The sequence below is a fragment of the Bombina bombina genome, chromosome 4, assembly GCF_027579735.1.
Source record: "Bombina bombina isolate aBomBom1 chromosome 4, aBomBom1.pri, whole genome shotgun sequence".
Classification (NCBI taxonomy): domain Eukaryota; kingdom Metazoa; phylum Chordata; class Amphibia; order Anura; family Bombinatoridae; genus Bombina; species Bombina bombina.
Window position 1 is genome coordinate 849,456,645 of NC_069502.1, and position 21,220 is coordinate 849,477,864.

At 40.1% G+C, this 21,220-nt stretch overlaps 1 long non-coding RNA gene across 1 annotated transcript; it reads right to left on the minus strand.

Annotated features, from left to right (window-relative positions):
- Positions 1–4,981: 4,981 nt before the first annotated feature.
- LOC128655645 (uncharacterized) lies at positions 4,982–16,205 on the minus strand. The gene is made up of 3 exons (XR_008401864.1): positions 16,130–16,205; positions 7,034–7,117; positions 4,982–5,105 (listed from the first exon to the last, which is right to left on the minus strand). It is a non-coding gene; the product is annotated as an uncharacterized LOC128655645 (long non-coding RNA).
- Positions 16,206–21,220: the final 5,015 nt, after the last annotated feature.

The window sequence follows — 21,220 nt, forward strand, 5'->3', positions numbered from 1 at the left end:
TCTCCAATCCTTCTTGGAGAAAAGACAGTATCCTGGGAATCCTAATCTTACTCCATGAGTAACCCTTGGATTCACACCAACAAAGATATTTCCGCCATATCTTATGGTAGATTTTCCTGGTGACAGGCTTTCTAGCCTAAATCAGAGTATCTATAACTGACTCAGAGAAACCACGCTTTGATAGAATTAAGTGTTCAATCTGCAAGCAGTGAGACATAGAGAAATTAGATTTGGATGCTTGAACGGACCCTGTATTAGAAGATCCTGCCTCATTGGCAGTGTCCATGGTGGGACAGATGACATGTCCACTAGGTCTGCATACCAAGTCCTGCGTGGCCACGCAGGCGCTATCAGAATCACCGAAGCCTTCTCCTGCTTGATTCTGGCGACCAGACGAGGGAGAAGGGGAAACGGTGGGAAAACATAAGCCAGATTGAAGGACCAAGGCGCTGCTAGAGCATCTATCAATACCGCCTTGGGGTCCCGGGACCTGGACCCGTAGAGAGGAAGTTTGGTGTTCTGACGGGACGCCATCAGATCCAACTCTGGAGTGCCCCATAGCCGAGTCAGCTGGGCAAATACCTCCAGGTGGAGTTCCCACTCCCCCGGGTCAAAAGTCTGACGACTTAGAAAATCCGCCTCCCAGTTGTCTACTCCTGGGATGTGAATTGCTGATAGATGGCAGGAGTGATCCTCCGCCCACCTGATTATCTTGGTTACTTCCGTCATCGCTAAGGAACTCTTTGTTCCCCCCTGATGATTGACGTAAGCTACAGTCGTGATGTTGTCCGACTGAAATCTGATGAATTTGGCCGCAGCTAGTTGAGGCCATGCCTGAAGAGCGTTGAATATCGCCCTCAGTTCCAGAATGTTTATCGGGAGAAGAGTTTCTTCCCAAGACCATAAGCCCTGAGCTTTCAGGGAGTCCCAGACTGCACCCCAGCCTAACAGACTGGCGTCGGTCGTTACAACGATCCACTCTGGTCTGCGGAAACATATTCCCTGAGACAGGTGATCCTGAGACAACCACCAGAGAAGAGAATCTCTGGTCCCCTGGTCCAACTGAATTTGAGGAGACAAATCTGCATAATCCCCATTCCACTGTTTGAGCATGCATAGTTGCAGTGGTCTGAGGTGTATCCGCGCAAAAGGGACTATGTCCATTGCTGCTACCATTAATCCGATTGTCTCCATGCACTGAGCTACAGATGGCCGGGGAATGGTATGAAGAGCTCGGCAAGTAGTTAAGAGTTTTAATTTTCTGACCTCCGTCAGAAATATTTTCATTTCTACCGAGTCTATTAGAGTCACTAGGAAGGGAACCCTTGTGAGAGGGGAAAGAGAACTCTTTTTGATGTTCACCTTCCACCCGTGAGACCTCAGAAAGGCCAATACAATCTCCGTGTGAGATTTGGTTCTTTGGAAAGACGGCGCCTGAATTAAGATGTTGTCTAGGTAAGGTGCCACTGCTATGCCCCGCGGTCTTAGCACCGCCAGGAGGGACCCTAGCACCTTTGTGAAAATTCTGGGAGCAGTGGCTAAGCCGAAGGGAAGAGCCACAAACTGGTAATGCTTGTCCAGAAAAACGAACCTGAGAAACTGGTGATGATCTTTGTGGATAGGAATGTGTAGGTATGCATCCTTTAGATCCACGGTAGTCATATATTGACCTTCCTGGATCATTGGTAAGATTGTCCGAATGGTCTCCATTTTGAATGATGGGACGCTGAGGAATCTGTTTAGAATTTTTAGATCCAGGATGGGTCTGAAAGTTCCCTCTTTTTTGGGAACCACAAACAGGTTTGAGTAAAAACCCAACCCTTGTTCCGCAATTGGAACTGGTTGGATCACTCCCATTGTATGTAGATATTCTACACAGGGTAAAAACGCCTCTTTCTTTGTCTGATCTGTGGACAGACGAGAAATGTGGAACCTTCCCCTTGGAGGAGAGTCCTTGAATTCTAGAAGATATTCCTGGGATACAATCTCTAATGCCCAAGGATCGTGTACATCTCTTGCCCAGGCCTGAGCGAAGAGAGAGAGTCTGCCCCCTACTAGATCCGGTCCCGGATCGGGGGCTACCCCTTCATGCTGTCTTGGTGGCAGCTGCAGGCTTTTTGGCCTGTTTACCCTTATTCCAGCCCTGGTAAGGTTTCCAGGTTGCCTTGGGCTGTGAAGCGCTCCCCTCTTGCTTTGCAGCCGGAGAGGATGAAGCAGGGCCGCTCCTGAAATTACGAAAGGAATGAAAATTAGCTTTGTTCTTTGTCTTAAAGGACTTGTCCTGAGGGAGAGCATGGCCTTTTCCCCCAATGATTTCTGAAATAATCTCTTTCAATTCAGGCCCGAAGAGGGTCTTTCCTTTGAAAGGAATGTTCAAAAGCTTTGATTTAGATGACACATCGGCCACCCAGGACTTTAGCCATAGCGCCCTGCGCGCCAAAATGGCGAAACCTGAATTTTTTCTACTAGCTTAGCTATTTGGAAAGCGGCGTCAGTGATAAAAGAATTAGCTAGCTTAAGAACCTTAATTCTATACATAATTTCCTAATATGAGGTCTCCGTCTGGAGTGAGTCTTCCAGCGCCTCAAACCAGAAAGCAGCTGCAGTAGTTACAGGAATAATGCAGGCAATAGGTTGGAGAAGAAAACCTTGTTGAACAAAAATTTTCTTAAGTAAACCCTCTAACTTTTTATCCATAGGGTCTTTAAAAGCACAACTGTCTTCAATTGGTATGGTTGTGCGTTTAGCAAGTGAAGAACAAGGATTTTCCTTGGTATCAGACATGTTTAACAGACTAGTAGTATACACAAACAGGCTTGGAAATCACTTTAATCAAATAGTAAACACAATTTGAAAAAACGTTACTGTGCCTTTAAGAGATAAAAAAGGCACACAATTTTACAAAACAGTGAAAAATGCAGCAATCCTTTTGAAATTTTCACAGTATGTACCTAAAGCCTTAATAAGATTGCACCACTAGTATCAAAACTTTTGATTGAAGATAATAAAACTACAATTCTAACACCACATTCACTTTACCCTCCCGAGAGAGACCCTAGTGCTTAGAGCCGGCAAAGAGAATGACTGGGGGGTGGAGCTAGAGGGGGAGCTATATGGACAGCTCTGCTGTGTGCTCTCTTTGCCACTTCCTGTAGGGAAGGAGAATATCCCACAAGTAAAGGATGAATCCGTGGACTGGATACACCTTGCAAGAGAAATAGCTACAATATAATTATTATTTATATTGTAGCTATATTAGGGTTTATTTTACAGGTAAGTATTTAGCTTTAAATAGGATTAATTTATTTAATAAGAAATAATTTATTTCGCTAGATTAAAATTATATTTAATTTAGGGGGGTGTTAGTGTTAGGGTTAGACTTAGCTTTAGGGGTTAATACATTTATTAGAGTAGCGGCGAGGTCCGGTAGGCAGATTAGGGGTTAATACTTGAAGGTAGGTGTCGGCGATGTTAGGGAGGGCAGATTAGGGGTTAATACTATTTATTATAGGGTTTGCGAGGCGGGAGTGAGGCGGTTTAGGGGTTAATACATTTATTATAGTGGCGGCGAGGTCCGGTCGGCAGATTAGGGGTTAATAAGTGTAGGTAAGGTAGCGGCGACGTTGGGGGGGGGGCAGATTAGGGGTTAATAAATATAATATAGGGCTCGGCGGTGTTAGGGGCAGCAGATTAGGGGTACAAAGGTATTATGTAGGTGGCGGCGGTGTACGGAGCGGCAGATTAGGGGTTAATAATAATATGCAGGGGTCAGCGATAGTGGGGGCGGCAGATTAGGGGTTAATAAGTGTAAGGTTAGGGGTGTTTAGACTCAGGGTTCATGTTAGGTGTAGACTTAGGAAGCGTTTCCCCATAGGAAACAATGGGGCTGCGTTAGGAGCTGAACGCTGCTTTTTTGCAGTTGTTAGGTTTTTTTGCAGCTCAAACTGCCCCATTGTTTCCTATGGGGGAATCGTGCACAAGCACGTTTTTCAAGCTGGCCGCTACCGTAAGCAACGCTGGTATTTAGAGTTGAAGTGGCGGTAAATATGCCTGTACGCTCCCTTTTTGGAGCCTAACGCAGCCCTTCAGAGAACTCTAAATACCAGCGTTATTTAAAAGGTGCGGGGGGGGAAAAAACACGCGTAGCTAACGCACCCCTTTGGCCGCAAAACTCTAAATCTAGGTGTAAGAGTGGGATTATAAAAAACATAAAAGAAAAAGTGAGAAATGCAAATGATGTATTTAGTACTTACAAATGATAAACATAATACAAAAAAGTCTCCAAACATCAAAAGCTAAAAAGGCCTCAGACTCAAAAAGCTTTTTAGATATTTACAAAACAAAAATAATCATTTTCGGGTGTCTCTAACATACTCCCTGACTAATTAAACATTATTATAAGCCGGGTCTACATCATTTGCTTTCACTTGTTTTATCTTGAAGCATAGATACCCCAGAAACAGTGCTATTGTTTCCTATTTCAACATAATTTTCCACTTGCCTTGTAATGGGGCTAAGGACCATTGATGTTCGAGGGTCGCTTGTTCGCGGTGCACTTGTACAGGTTGGTTTGATGTCTGTAACTTTCAAAGGACTATTTATTATATTGCATGTTGTTTTCTCCTGTGTTGTAGTGTTATAACTGCTCATTGTCATGGTTCCTATAGACCGTGTTATTAGACCTTGTGTAGTATTGTGTCTACTTTTGTGTGACCATGTCCTTTTCTTTTTGGGTGGAGGTTGAATGCTTTCTGTAGGTTGTGGTTCATTTATATTTGAAATGTCAGGATTTGTTGAATGACTGTCAAATATGGATGGTATTGCGTCTTTCTTTAGGTATTTGCGTACTCCAATCATTTCATAATCATTTTCCCTGAAATGCCTTGAGCACATTCGGAATATAGAGTTTCTCTTTGTTTTAATTATTCTTTCAACTAGATGATCCATATCTGCCACAGCTTGTCCGGTGCTATGTATCCATGTCCTTATTCTGTTAGGCGATGTCGGAAAGCAATGCAGAGAGATATCGCTTGTTTTTCTCCCCTTTATTTGTTTTGTAGAGCAACCAATTGCAAAACAACGTGGCATCTTTGAAGAGTAGATAACTATAAATAGTTCATGAAAAGTGTAATGAGAAACATTATTCAACTCAAATGTACCCGTTTAAAAAATAAAATGTATATTTATATATATATATATATATATATATATATATATATACTGTATATAAATATGAAAGAACAGTATAATTGCAACAATTTAGATGTAATGATAATTAAAGAATATATTACTATTTGTTATTCCCTCCGTTATGCAACATTATATAATGGTTCTGTGTCAGACTATAAAAGTATAGTGATGTTTACAAAAATCACTACCATTATGATGCATGTATAAGGTGTATTAGGCCATGTTACTATTGCTAAATTAGATAATATATTGTTGTTTACGTCTGTTTCTATAACTCTGATTTTATCATACAGTACATACCATAGTACATATACTAAACATAAATCTGAAGAAACTTACAGTCCAATGAAGCAAATAGTTTCACGGTGAACAGAATTATGGAATTCGTACTAAACATTTTTTATTTTTTTTTTAAAATGTAATATCAATGACAAATCTAATGCTGCAGTAGTATTATGTACATTGTCTGTCTACAACATTTGTTTATCTTACATTTTTCAAATGTGACATAGACATGATTTGATTAATATTTAAAGAAAATGGGAATAATAATGACAATAATAATAAGAAGAAAATTGTTTATACAGGAGAGAGAGATTTATATTTGCAAGTAGTAATATTTATAGATATAAGTGTATTTATATAAACCTATAATAGTCAGTTAGTACACATAATGCATTCCTAAAGGAATAAGATTTATGTCTGGTTCCATCAATGATTGTGTATCACTAAAAAACTACAAATATGTGTGAAGAATTCTCACATTGGCCCTGATATTTATTTATTTATAAAATATTTTACCAGGAAGGATACATTGAGATTTCTCTCGTTTTCAAATATGTCCAGCTTGGAGAGAAATTGCAGTTCAGACTTTACATGGGCTGAACTTTCCAGCACTTCAAGATCCCTCTCATTTCTATATATGAAGGAGAGACAAGCCCAGTGCAATACAGCACTGCATGATATGACAGTTTTATTACACTTACACTTTGTGCTTTGTATTTTATATTACTATACATTTCAGATTGGGTCCTTTTAATATTATAGCATTTAAGCAGCTTGTACTTTCTCATTTATATTTGAATACATTTAGATTTAGCTCTTGCAGTGATTTTACACATTCTGAATTTGTTTTGAAATAACTGTACATAATACCTTGAATTTGCTGCATAACAAACTAAAACTGACAGCTTCAGAAAGTGGGCAGTTCACATGTTTCATACATTACACCATAAAAAAATTATAATCCCATCTTTGCTAATAAACTAGGTACAAATGCAGCTGTAGTATGTTATCCATATCATCCACATATTGATTACCCTGTATGGAGTATACTTTAACAATATAGAATATGCAAGGCAGTGTGATTGGATTGTTTTTTAATTATTTTTTTATACATTTTCAATTACCAGCAACAAAGAGGGTACCGGTGCACAGCTCTATCGTGCATTTTTTTCTCTTATGGATAAACATATACACTGTCCAGAAGTGGAGTAACAAAGTTTTTTCAATTTAAAAATTATTATTGGCCGACGCTGCAGCTCACACTGTACATACAATCCTGCACTGAGAGCTCTTCAATGTAGGGATTTGAAGCCTGTCAATAATCAGCATGTAGCAAATTGGAACAAAGCGTTGCAGAACTAACAGAGCAGAATAGTATGTACGGTGGGAGCAGCAAAGACAGGCAATATTATTACCAGTTTTTTTTTTTTCTTTTTTACAGTTTTACATTTCCAGTTTAAAAAAAAACAAAAAAAAAAACAGAGAGAGCGCTTCACTGAATCACTGCACAGGTGCCCCACAACAGTATATGAATGCTCAGTTTGTAAAAGCATATTACCTGCCGCTGCAGCTCCCAGAGTACAGACGATCCTGCACTGTCAGTTTTTTAATGTAGGGAATCCAAGCCTCAGCATCTAGCAATCTGGAACAAAGCCACAAATGTTATGAGGGACTGTAGCTGTGAACGAGCTTTTAATCAGTGCCTTACAAAGTTAACACTGAAAATGACGTCAGAGATTCCAGACATGCGCAGTGCATTAACAAACACAGAAGGTGACACAGGAGCGAGATATGAGAAGGGAACGCACCTGCTATGTAGACAAACTTATACATACAGGCAGCTTGGGTTTCGTAAGTGCTGTGAAAAACGGCATCTTTACTATAAAAATGTTTTAAAAAATACAAGGTTGTACAAAGGGCAAAAAATGTAAGGCAAACAGAACAAAGCACAATAATACAGATATCTTTCAGAAAAAAAGGAGTGTACAATGTCCCTTTAAAAGTGATTGCAAACTTTCCACTTTTTAAAATCAGATCCTGAATGCTAGTGATATTTTAGATGGACTTTAATTGATCAATTCTAATGACTAAACGCTGTAACTTACGTTTTAATCTAGCCATGCCAGTCTTATACCCTGCGCTCCCACTGGCCACTTCAAAAGTAATATTTTCTATGAGCTAATGGTTTGTACTGTTCTCCAATAGGTGCTCTAGCTACAATAAAAGTGCCGTATAAGGAGGGCGCTGATCAGAGAACAGTTCAAACCGTTAGCTCACAAAGATATTACTTTTGAAGTGGGAGCGTGCGGTATTAGAATGAATCACAAGATTAAAAAGTAAGTTACAGCGCATCTTCATTAGAAGTGATCAATTAAAGGGACACGAAACCCAATTTTTTTCTTTCATGATTTAGAAAGAGCATGTCATTTTAAAAAACTTTCTAATTTACTTCTATTATCTAATTTGCTTCATTCTCTTGATATCACTTTCTGAAAAGCATATCTAGATATGCTCAGTAGCGACTGATTGGTTGCTGCACATAGAGGCCTTGTGTGATTGGCTCACACATGTGCATTGCTATTTCTTCAACAAAGGATATCTAAAGAATTGAGCAAATGAGATAATAGAAGTAAATTGTAAAGTTGTTTAAAATTGCATGCCCTATCTGAATCCTGAAAGTTTAATTTTGACTAGACTGTCCCTTTAAAGTCTATCTAAAACATCACTAACATTCAGGATCTGATTATAGAATTGGAAAGTTTACCATCACTTGGTAAGTAACATTTATAAATGACAGAAAATTTGATAATATTGCAAAGAATTACACTGCCCCCTCCAGGCTACTTCATAATGCCACCTGGCTAGCAACATCTTTTGTGAACACTATATACAGATATATAACATTATAGAGAGGTTCCCACTCCCTCTCACACACACAAAGCCCTCAGCCAAGTATGGTATATACAGCTTTATAGGATTATAGAGAGGCTCCCTCTGTCCCACACAAACACATCTACTCCCCAGTATGTTATATACAGGTATATCTTATAGAGAGGTTCCATCTGCCTCACACACCAAGCCCTCACCCCAGTTTGTTATATACAGCTATATAAGATTATAGAGAGGTTCCCTCTGTCCCACACACACACACATTCCCTCCCCAGTATGTAATATACAGGCATATAGGATTATAAATAGATTCCCTCTGCCACACACACAGACCTCTCTCCAGTACCCTATATCCAGATATATGTAAAATCTGAGTTTTGGTAGCCCTCATTTGAAACCCCATACCAATTTCTAAAGTAAAATAATGGTGTATGGCTGAAAAATATTTCGAACGCTAAACTCATATTTTAACACACGTATATTATAGAGTGGCTCCCTCTGCCTTACACACACATCCCCCTCCCCAATACTTTATGTACACATATATAATATTATAGAGGTTCCCTCTGCCTTACACACATCCCCCACCCCAATGCCTTATATACAGATATAAATATTATAGAGAGGTTCCCTCTAACTCTCTCATACACACCACTCCTCCCCAGTACCTTATATACAGCTATATAATATTATAGAATGGTTCCCTTTACCACAAACAAACATTCCACACCCCAGTACCTTATATACAGATAATTAATATTATAAAACCCACCTGAAGTTAGACACATTTTCATTATTCATTATTCAAAAGCTTATGGGGATTTCCATGTTAAATAAAACCAAAGAAAAAATATGAAAAAGAAGCTTTGTGTCACTTAATGACTACTACCCAACCATACCCCTGACTGAGCCCTCAGGAGCCCCTTGAATGCACTGCCCCTATCCACTCTCATAGGTGATAATGCAAACACATACATCATATAAACATCTGCCCTATAAAAACTAGGTTATGTGTCACTTAGTGACTATTATCCAAGTAACCCCCAGAGAGAGCAGAATCCAATGACATCAAAGATAGGACCCTAACTTGGGGATAGGACCCCGCAAGAGCCCCCTAAATGCACTGCCCCATCCACTCTCATAGGTGATACATACATCATAAAAACTACAAAAACTAGGCTGTCACTTAGTGACTCCTACACAAGTATACCCCATACTGAGCATAATCAAATGACACCAAAATTAGGACCCCTCAAGAGCCCCCTGAATGCACTGCCCATGTCCACTCTCATAGGTAATAATGCAAATACATACATTATATTAACATCTGCCCTATAAAAACTAGGCTTTGTGTCACTTAGTAACTACTACACAAGTACACCCCATACTGAGCATAATCAAATGGCACCAAAGATAAGACCCTAACTTGGGTATAGGACCGCTCAGGAGCCCCCTAAATGCACTGCCCTTATCCACTCTCATAGGTGATAATGCAAATGCACACATCATATAAACATCTGCCCTATAAAAAACTAGGCTTTGTGTCACTTAGTGACTATTATACAAGTCACCCTCAGAGAGAGCAGAATCCAATGACACCAAAGTTAGGACCCTAACATGGGGATAGGACCCTTCAAGAGCCCCCTAAATGCACTGCCCCTATGCATTCTCATAGGTGAGAATGCAAATGCACACATCATATAAACATCTGCCCTATAAAAACTCGACTTTTTGTCACCTAATGACTGCTATCCAAGTAAACCCCAGAGAGAGTAGAATCCAATGAAATCAAACTTAGGATCCTAACTTGGGGATAGGACCCCTAAAGAGCCCCCTGAATGCACTGCCCCTTTCCACTCTCATAGGTGATAATGGCAAATGCATACATCGTATAAATATTTGACCTATAAAAACCTGGCTTTGTGTTACTTAGTGACTACTACCCAAGTATATCCCAGACTAAGCATAATCAAATGACACCAAAATTAGGACCCTAAATTGGGGATAGGACCCCTCAAGACCCCCTGAATGCACTGTCCCTATCCACTCATAGGTGATAATGACAAAGGCATAAATCGTATAAACATCTGACCTATAAAAACTAGGCTTTGTGTCACTTAGTGACTACTACGCAAATATACTCCAGACTGAGCAAAATCAAGACACCAAAGTTAAGACCCTAACTTAGGGATAGGACCCCTCAAAAGCCTCCTGAATGCACTACCCCTGTCCACTCTCATAGGTGATAATGCAAATGCACACATCATATAAACATCTGCACTATAAAAACTAAGCTTTGTGTCACTTAATGACTACTATCCAAGTAAACCCCAGAGAGAACAGAATCCAATGACATCATACTTAGGACCCTAACTTGAGGAAAGGACCCCTCAAGAGCCCCATGAATGCCCTACCCCATCCACTCTCATAGGTGATGCATACATCATATAAGCACATGCCCTACAAAAACTAGCCTTTGTGTCACTTAGTGACTACTACACAAGTATACCCCATACTGAACATAATCAAATGACACCAAAGTTAAGACCCTAACTTGGGGATAGGACCATTCAACAGTACCCTGAATGCACTGCCCCTATCCACTCTCATAGGTGATAACGCAAATATATACATAATATAAACATCTATCCTATAAAAACTGTTCTTTGTGTCACTTAGTGACTAGTATTCAAGTAAACCCCAGACTGAACAGAATCCAATGATATCAAACTTAGGACCCTAAATTGGGGATAGGACCCCGCAAAAGCCCCCTAAATGCACTGCCCCTTTTGATTCCCATAGGTGAAAATGGCGAACACATACATCATATAAACATATGACCTATAAAAACTAGGCTTTGTGTCACTCAGTGACTGCTACCCAAGTAATGCCCAGACTGAGTAGAATCGAATGACACTAAATTTAAGACCCTAACTTGGGGATAGGAGCCGTCAAGAGCACCCTAAATGCATAGCCCCTATCCATTATCATAGGTGATAATCCAACTACGTACATCATATAAACATCTGCCTTAAAAAACTAGGCTTTGTGTAACTTAATGACTACTTCCTAAGTATACCCCAGACTGAGTAGAATCCGATGACAACAAAGTTAAGACCCTAAGTTGGGGATAGGACCCTTCGAAATTCCCCTAGAGTGGAAAGGGGCAGTGCATTCAGGGGGCTCTTGAGGGGTCCTATCCTCAAGTTAGGGTCCTAAGTTTGATGTCATTGGATTCTGCTCTGTCTGGGATTTTATTGGATAGTAATCACTAAGTGACACACAGCCTAGTTTTGATAGGGCAGATGTTTATATGATGTACAGTATGTATTTGCATGTTCACCTATTAGAGTGGATAGGAGATGTGCATTCAGGGTGCTCTTGAGGGGTCCTATCCCCAAGTTAGGGTCCTAACTTTGGTGTAATTTGATTCTGCTCAGTCTGGGGTATACGTGGGTAGTAGTCATTAAGTGACACAAAGCCTAGTTTTTATAGGGCAGCTCTTTATATGATGTATGTATCACCTATAAGAGTGGATATGGGCCAATGCATTCAGGGGCCCTTGAGGGTCCTATCCCCAATTTAGGGTCTTAACTTTGGTGTCATTTGATTATGCTCAATCTGGGGTATATTTGGGTAGTAGTCACTAGGTGACACAAAACCTAGTTTAAGCAATGTATGTGATTGACATTATCACCTATGAAAGTGGATGGGGCAGTGCATTCAGGGGGCTTTTGAGGGGTCCTGTCCCCAAGTTAGGGTCTTAACTTTGGTGTCATTTGATTGTGCTCAGTCAGGGGTACATTTGGGTAGTAGTCACTAAGTGACACAAAGCCTAGTTGTTATATGGTAGGTGTTTATACAATGTATGTATTTGCATTATTACCTATGAGAGTGGACATGGGCAGTGCATTTAGGGGGCTCTTGTAGGGTCCTATCCCAAAGTTAGGGTCCTAACTTTGATGTCATTGAATTCTGCTCTCTCTGGGGGTTTCTTGAATAATAGTCACTAAGTGACACAAAGCCTAGTTTTTATAGGGTAAATGTTAATATGATGTTTGTATTTGCATTATCACCTATGAGAGTGGATAGTGGCAGTGCATTCAGGGGGCTCCTGAGGGGTCCTATCCCCAAGTTAGATTTGTAACTTTGATATTATTTTGTTATGCTCGGTCAGGGGTATGGTTGGGTAGTAGTCATTAAGTGACTCAAAGCTTCTTTTTCATATTTTTTCTTTGTTTTTATTTAACATGGAAATCCCCATAAGGTTTTGAATAATAAATAACGAAAAAGTGTCTAACTTCAGGTGGGTTATCTCATACTCACATCACCTCTTCCCAGCACCTTATACACAGACATATAACACAATAGAGAGGTACATCCGTACAAACACACAGCACCTTATACACAGACATATAACACTATACAATTGTACAATCTCTCTCTCTCACACAAAGCACCTTATAAACAGGTATATAACACTATAGAGAGGTACTATCTATCTCACACTTACATCCCCTCTCCCCAGCACCTTATACACAGACCTATAACACTGTAGAGAGGTACCATCAGTACAAACACACAACCCCTTATACACAGACACATTAATACTACAGAATGGTAACATCTATCACACACACCATCCCTTCCCAGAACCTTATACACAGATATATAACACTATAGAGAGGTACCATCTCTCTCATATTCAAATTACCTCTTTCCAGCACCTTATACACAGACATATAACACTATACAGAGGTACAATCTCTATCACACACACATCACCTTATAAACAGGCATATAACACTATAGAGAGGTTCCATCTATCTCTCCCCACACCTTATACACAGACATATAACACTATAAAGAGGTACCATCTATCTCACATTCACATCACCTCTCCCCAGCACCTTAAACACAGACATATAACACTGTAGAGAGGTACCATCTATCTCACACTCACAGCACCTCTCCCCAGCACCTTATACACAGACATATAACACTGTAGAGAGGTACCATCTATCTCACACTCACATCACCTGTCCCCAGCACCTTATACACAGACATATAACACTGTAGAGAGGTACCATCTATCTCACACTCACATCACCTGTCCCCAGCACCTTATACACAGACATATAACACTGTAGAGAGGTACCATCTATCTCACACTCACATCACCTGTCCCCAGCACCTTATACACAGACATATAACACTGTAGAGAGGTACCATCTATATCACACTCACATCACCTCTCCCCAGCACCTTATACACAGACATATAACATATAACACTGTAGAGAGGTACTATCAGTACAAACACACAGCACCTTATACACAGACATATAACACTGTAGAGAGGTACATCAGTACAAACACACAGCACCTTATACACAGACAGATAACACTGTAGAGAGGTACCATCTATCTCACACTCACATCACCTCTCCCCAGCACCTTATACACAGACATATAACACTGTAGAGAGGTACCATCTATCTCACACTCACATCACCTCTCACCAGCACCTTATACACAGTCATATAACACTGTAGAGAGGTACCATCTATATCATACTCACATCACCTCTCCCAAGCACCTTATACACAGTCAAATAACACTATACAGAGGTACAATCTTATATCTTTCACACACACAGCACCTTATAAACAGGCATATAACACTGTATAGAGGTACCATCAGTACAAACACACAGCACCTTATAAACAGACATATAACACTGTAGAGAGGTACATCAGTACAAACACACAGTACCTTATACACAGACATATAACACTGTAGAGAGGTACCATCTATCTCACACTCACATTAACTCTCCCCAGCACCTTATACACAGACAAATAACACTATACACAGGTACAATCATATCTCACACACACACAGCACATTATAAACAGGCATATAACATTGTAGAGAGGTGCCATCTATCTCACACTCACATCACCTCTCCCCAGTACCTTATACACAGTCATATAACACTGCAGAGAGGTACCATCAGTACACACACACAGCACCTTATACACAGACATATAACACTGTAGAGAGGTACCATCTATCTCACACTCACATCACCTCTCCCCAGCACCTTATACACAGACGTATTACACTGTAGAGAGGTACCATCTATCTCTCACTCACATCACCTCTCCCCAGCACCTTATACACAGTCATATAACACTGTAGAGACTAGAGAGGTACCATCAGTACAAACACACAGCACCTTATACACAGACATATAACACTGTAGAGAGGTACCATCTATCTCACACTCACATCACCTTTCCCCAGCACTTTATACACAGTCATATAACACTGTAGAGAGGTATCATCTATCTCACACTCACATCACCTCTCCCCAGCACCTTATAAACAGTCATATAACACTGTAGAGAGGTACCATCTATATCATACTCACATCACCTCTCCCAAGCACCTTATACACAGACAAATAACACTATACAGAGGTACAATCTTATATCTTTCACACACACAGCACCTTATAAACAGGCATATAATACTGTATAGAGGTACCATCAGTACAAACACACAGCACCTTATACACAGACATATAACACTGTAGAGAGGTACATCAGTACAAACACACAGCACCTTATACACAGACGTATAACACTGTAGAGAGGTACCATCTATCTCACACTCACATCACCTCTCCCCAGCACCTTATACACAGTCATAACACTGTAGAGACTAGAGAGGTACCATCAGTACAAACACACAGCACCTTATACACAGACATATAACACTATAAAGAGGTACCATCTATCTCACACTCACATCACCTTTCCCCAGCACCTTATACACAGTCATATAACACTGTAGAGAGGTATCATCTATCTCACACTCACATCACCTCTCCCCAGCACCTTATACACAGTCATATAACACTGTAGAGAGGTACCAGCTATCTCACACTCACATCACCTCTCCCCAGCACCTTATACACAGTCATATAACACTGTAGAGAGGTACCATCTATATCATACTCACATCACCTCTCCCAAGCACCTTATACACAGACAAATAACACTATACAGAGGTACAATCATATCTTTCACACACACAGCACCTTATAAACAGGCATATAACACTGTATAGAGGTACCATCAGTACAAACACACAGCACCTTATACACAGACATATAACACTGTAGAGAGGTACATCAGTACAAACACACAGTACCTTATACACAGACATATAACACTGTAGAGAGGTACCATCTATCTCACACTCACATTAACTCTCCCCAGCACCTTATACACAGACAAATAACACTATACAGAGGTACAATCTTATATCTCACACACACAGCACCTTATAAACAGGCATATAACACTGTATAGAGGTACCATCAGTACAAACACACAGCACCTTATACACAGACATATAACACTGTATACAGGTACCATCATTACAAACACACAGCACATTATACACAGACATATAACACTGTAGAGAGGTGCCATCTATCTCACACTCACATCACCTCTCCCCGGCACCTTATACACAGACATATAACACTGTAGAGAGGTACCATCTATCTCACACTCACATCACCTCTCCCCAGCACCTTATACACAGTCATATCACACTGTAGAGAGGTGCCATCAGTACAAACACACAGCATCTTATACACAGACATAAACCACTACAGAGCTGAACACAGTGAATTACACACATGACACAGTTACACTCTGTAAATTACACATATCACATTATGTACTTACCGCACTATAAACACAACAGGCATTCAGGCAAGCAGGAACAAAGCCGAAGTAATATCTCCACCCACTCCCTCCTCTTGCCTGTACCATGTGACATATTTAGGTCCTTTAGCGTTTTGGAATCTAGCCGTTACAGGTGTTGTGTGGAAACTGGTGATCTATCAAAATCGGGAATCCGACACAACACCCTACAACTGTGTATAGTGATACCTTATGTGAGATAGCGGCTGTGTGTGAGACACAGGAAGCAGCGTAACAGGTAACGGCAGCAGCTTATTGTCTGAGGGTGAGGAGAGGACTGCGTGTGACAGCTAATGGAATCCGCTTGTTGTGTGAGTAGGGGGCTTAGTGGGTTATGGTGGTGCTTTGTAAAAGAGAGGAGAGTTTGATGATGATGAGGGGGCTGTGTGGGTGAGGAGGGGGCTTTGTAAAATAGAGGAGGGTTAGATAATGAGGAGGGGGCTGTGGGTGAGGTAGAGGGGGCTGTGAGGGTGAGGAGCGTGCTTTTTTGTGAGGAAAAGGGGCTATAGGGTGAGGAGGTGGCTGTGTGTGAGTTTGAGTGGGTTGTTCGAGGGTGAGGACTAGGAGGGGGCAGAGGGGCTTTGTGTGAGGTGGAGACTGTGTGTAAGGAATAGGGCGATTAGAGGTTGAGGAGGGGGCTGTGTGTAAGGGGGGGGGGGTTAGAGGGTGAGGGCTCTCAGGGCTGTGTGTGAGGGAGAGGGGGTTTAGAGGGTGAAAAGAGGGCTTTGTGAAGTAGACGAGGGTTAGATGGTGAGGACAAGCTTTCTGTGAGGGGTGAGGAGGGGGTTGTCTGTGAGGGAAAGAGGGTTAGAGGGTGAGGTAGGTACTGTGTGTAAGGGACAGGGGCATAAAAAGGTGATGAGGGGCTGTCAGGGAGAGAGAGGTTAGAGGGTGAGGACTAGGAAGGTGCTGTGTGTGTGGTAGAGGGGGTAAAGATGCAGTTGTGTGTGAGGGTTAAATGGTGAGGGGGGCTGTGTGTGATGGATGGAGGTTAATGAGGGGCCATGTGAAGAAGAGGGGGTGTTAGAAGTTAAGAAGATATCTGTGTGTGAGGGAGAGGGGATTAGATGCTGATTGCTGAGAAGGGTAGTGAACGAATCGTTCTTTTGAACCGGATCTTTTCACTGAGCTGTATGAATCAGTTCACCAGACTGAACTGATTCGTTTGAAACAGTTCATTTCCTGACTCTGCAGCAGCACTGGTAATACGATCCTAGAGTGAGTTCTGCTTCTGCTAACTCCTCCTTTGCAACGAATCACTCAGCAGAATAAGACATCCTCACTCTAGGATCATATTACCAGTACTGTTGTATCAGTGTACTGAATCAGTGTGCTGTTAACTAACTCATTTGCAATGAATCTTTTACTCCTTTGCAATGAATCGTTCAGTTAACAGTTCACTGATTCAAATAGCAGGACACAGCAGTTCTAAATAGACCCCTGCCTTTACCCCTAACTGCACATTAAATTAACCCTTACTGCCCCTTACCATAAATACTCCTCACCATAAGGACTCCTGTTAACTCTAACTACCTCCTAAATTATCCCCAAATATTGCTGTGGAGCTTAGCAGAAAGCACTATAGTGAGACATAGGAAACTGCTACAGCTTTACAGATAGACATGACATAGCATGGGGAGTGGGAATGGCAGCTATGGGAAGTCCACTAACAGTGATTTGCCTCTTTAAATTAAATAAAATGCACATCGAATAATCACGCATTGAAATGTGTATGCAATATACATCATTAGAAGTGTGGAACAATTGCTTTTAATTGATGAGTGTAACCTAGTATACAATAAATAAAAACAGATTTGTTTTGCTAAGTAAAAAGTGATCAGACTGTAAAACCCACAACTATACATCAACTGATGGATTGTAATATACAGTATATTTAAAATTATGCTTATAATGGAAGATCATTTATAGCAGCACAAAAAAAACTTTTTTGTTTTGTGGAGAAAGGTTCTACTTTGTGTGTCAAGAACGGTATAATCGTCTATAATCGGAAAATTGTCTGCCCTGTGTGCACCACTGACTGCTGTGTCTGCAGCTCAACAAGTGAACTGATTAATCGGTTCATGAACCGGTTCTTTTAAACGAACCGTCCGAAATGAACCGATTCATCTAGAAGAATCGGACTTCCCATCTCTAGAGAAGGGAGCTATGCGTGAGAGTGGTTTAGAGAGTGAGGAAGGGGTTGTGTGTAAAAAAAGTGGGAGGGTTAGAAGATGAGGAGGGACTGTGTGTGAGGGAGAGGGTGGCTGAGCGTGCGAGGTTAGAGGTTGAGGAGGTAGCTGTGTGAGGGAGAGGGGGATTAGAGGGTGAAAAGGGGGCTTTGTGAAGGGTTCTGGTGTAAGAGGATGAGGTACAGTCTGTGTGTTACAATTAATGATTTGCATGTGTGTTAGTTTAGTGACATTATTGTGAAATGTTTTAAAAACAAATATAGTCATGATTATGCTGATAATATTTTTTTTATTATTATTATTAAGGTGTATGAAAGACACTGAGATTAATAGAGCAGAAAAATGTTATATGAATCAGTTTAACTAAATATTACAAGTAAACCTTTTGTCACAGAGCAATGTCTGTATAATGATATGAAGTTGGGAAACAAAAGCACAATCGCATCTGTACAGAGGGTACTAGGTATAAGGAGCAGCCTTACAGCAGATGTAGTAATACATCTTTTGGATTTTGTCATTTACTAATCTATGTGGCACTTTATTGCCCAGATTTAAGCATCATTATATATTTTATCCTAGGGTTCACTTATTCAGGGGCCCAGTCTGGGTGGTAAAAAAAATATGTTTAGAGTATTGAATGCGCCAATGTATAATCTTAAATATTATACACATTAAATTTCAAAATACACTCATAGCCATATAAATATTGGATTGCTCAGGGTAATATTATGCGTAAATACACTGCACTCCCTAGCACCAAATAGTGATAATATCAAATATACTGATGTTAATAATAAATAGTGACATAAAGTGATGTATAAACATCAGTGAAAAGTTCATACGCTTTGTGATACTTGATATCACTTGTCCAAAGTCTGTATAGGGTTTCTCCCAACACCTCTTGAATGGTATCGCATCAATATTCAGCAAATCCCAGAGGGTCGTGGTAAGCTGCTTCTTCCAAATTTGTTGGTATACAAATTAGAGTACTATATCATATAAAAAAGAAAAAAAAGAAGGCTCCACCATAGTGCACAATCAATATGATAAATTAAGACCAGCGCACAAATAAATGTACCCACGGGATTCAAGGCACTTGAGAAGTGCAACAAAGGCTTCCTGGGCTCTTAAAGTCGCCCAGACAACTTTTCCCGTGTTCTCCAAGCCTCTCGATGTTCAAATCAGCCTCCACCGTACAGTGTTCACAGAAGTTGTGTAAGACTGCAGTGATCAAGTATACCTCTATACACTTGCGTGTAATAATAAAGGGTTATACTGATATAGAAATACAAATAAAGCTTGTGGATAAGTCTAATAGTATAAAAAAAAAAGACTTTTATTTCAATAAAAACACAATGTTTCACAATCTATATTGACCATTTCATCAGGTGTAATTACAAAATTAAAATACCTACGGCTTAAATACACTTTTTTTTTTGCGTCCTAGGGGTTTTACTGCGCTTGCGTATTAGTAACCTTGTTGCTGTAGCCTGCAAGAGTATCGGATTGGTCTAAAATATCCAATCGGATATTAGGTGTTAGCTGTTCAGCCCAACCTTCCCGGGCTGTTGTTCCGCTCAAAATCAATGAGCATCTGACACACCTCTAGGCTCCATACGCAACAGTGTTAGAACATTAACCCATTAACTGTCATCCTTGTAACGCTTGATACATACATAAATCTATCAGCCGGTTTTACAAGCAAAGCACAGTATCACACGCCCCCTGCAATCTGGACTCTCCCAAAATACAACTATATACTGTACTACAAATAAACAGATATAGATACAAAAACAAAATTAAAACTATAAAAATAGATAAAATCATATACATTTTTAAATTTAAAAATAAAGATCACATCTCCAATGTACCCACATTTTGATGTACTCCTAAAAGCTGATATGTTCGATCCTGATTTTCCCCTATAACTTATCTTGTTCAGATAGTCCCCTATAACTAATCTATTCAATCAATCGTATACAATCCACGATGTAATATTATAGCTTCCTCATCTTGATACATATCTGTATGTTAAAAGTATTGTTGATGAGATAAGCTTATATTAGTATACGTGTAGTATAGGACATAAATATCCTATACCTATATTTTATCCATTTATCCTATTAGATACTCCTATACCTGTACTCTAAAATTACCCTAGTACACTATTGAATAGAAACACCATAGTTGTTATTATATGATCCTCACCTAGATCCAAAGTGTGAAATCTATACTAATGTCCTATAACCTTAAAGCCCATATGGTGTAGAATATATTTGACCATATGTGTAAAAGTATATATGTGTCCATCTTGTCTCTTAAGAAATGCACGTATATGCACCATCAGTATAAAAGTACATTCATGTTCCTATGTATACTTGTTCCCCGTATGTATCTTTTAAATACAAAAATAGGCTTGATGTAGTGTGGGGCGTGGGAACTACTATGATGTTTCTAAAAACACAAGTTTTGATGTCCTAGTTATTAAATGTTACCATGTCTATATTATCGTTCAACCCATACTTTAATGTATCTTTCAAATACCAGAATGTAACTTTCATTATGTAAGGGGCAAGGGAACTGTTTTAGTGCCCTAACTGTTAAATATGGCCATATCTATATTTTTCCATATTAGAATGAGTACATGGGGGCTGGTATGATCTTTCTATATACCGGAGTTCTACTGTCCTAGTTGTTAAATGCTGCCATATCTATATTTTCGTTTAACCCATAGGGGTTTAGAGTCCTTATCTTCCAGATCCAGAATGTCTCCCTTTGTCTTAGGTAGATGAGTCTATTTCTACCCCATTTAGCATTGACTTGTTCTAATGGAATAATCTTGAAGATATCCTTCTCTCCCAAATGGCATTTGTTCTCATGTCTA